Raw genomic sequence first — 1,261 nt, 5'->3', positions numbered from 1 at the left:
CTTACATAATAAACCGGTATCCGGATGTTATTGTCATCTCGGATAAGAACCAAACTAACCGGCATGGTTAGCCACCGCAATATATGCAAACGAATCTCATCAACCTCTCGGTCGAGACATAACCGGTGGTCGCGAGAGATATTCTTTTAGGTTGTTGGAAAGCTACTTGCGCACTCCTCGGTCCATTCGAAACCCTTCCATTTATTTAATAATTGAAAGAAAGGCTGCGCATCCGTCCGCGGACCGAGATATAAATCGGTTGAGAGCAGCGTCACAGCTGTTAGCCTTTGCACTTCTTTAGGATTCCGAGGTGGGTGTAAGCTGTTTATCGCCTTAACTGAGCAGGATTCACTTCAATTCTGGTGAGTCACCATATATCCTAGAAACTTGCCCGACCCCACACCGAAAGAGCATTTAGAGGCATTGAGCCGCAATTTATACTCTCTTAGCTTCGAAAAGTGTTGCTCGGATCTTCCGGATGTGCAGAAACTTCTTTACTCTTTACCACCATATCGTCCACGTATACCTCAATATTTTTTTCCTGTGCCTCGAACATCCTCGTCATCATCCTTTGGTAGGTAGCCCTGCGTTTTTCAAACCAAAAGGCATTACCTTATAGTGGTAATTTCCCGTAGGAGTGACGAATGCGATCTTCTCCCCGGTCCTCAACGGCTAAAGGTATCTGGTGATAACCTTGGAAAGCATCAAGAAAACTCATCCGAGGATGTCCAACGAGCATCAACCAATTGATCAATTCGAGGCATCGGGAATGAGTCCTTTGGGCAAGCTTTGTTTAAATCGTGAAGTCTACACAAACTCTCCACTTCCCATTCTTCTTTTTCACCACCACCGTGTGGGCTAACCATTCAGGATAGAACACTTCTTTGATAGCCCCCCGCCGCTTTGAGTTTGAGCACTTCCTCCTTTACGGCTTCGGAATGTTCCTTCGAGGACCTCGAGGAGGTTGCCTCCTCGGCACTACGGTTGGATTGACCCTTAAATGATGACATATGAAGTTCGGATCAACCCTAGGGGCCTCATACGCGTTCCAAGCGAACACATCCATATTTTTCTTTAAAAATAAAATCAGCTCTCGTCTTCTCTTCCTGTGGCAATTGAACTCCAACCCGGAAGAACTTTTCGGGGATCATTGTCTATGATAATTTTCTCCAATTCTTCACATACGCCTCATCTACCTCGGCTATGGGAAGAGACTTTGATTGCTATGCTTCACCGATAGCCGAGGACGGGGAGTCCGGTT

The sequence above is a fragment of the Castanea sativa genome, chromosome 4 (genome assembly GCF_040712315.1).
Source record: "Castanea sativa cultivar Marrone di Chiusa Pesio chromosome 4, ASM4071231v1".
Lineage (NCBI taxonomy): Eukaryota > Viridiplantae > Streptophyta > Magnoliopsida > Fagales > Fagaceae > Castanea > Castanea sativa.
The sequence above is the reverse complement of the archived record's forward strand: the minus strand, read 5'-3'. Positions refer to the sequence as shown.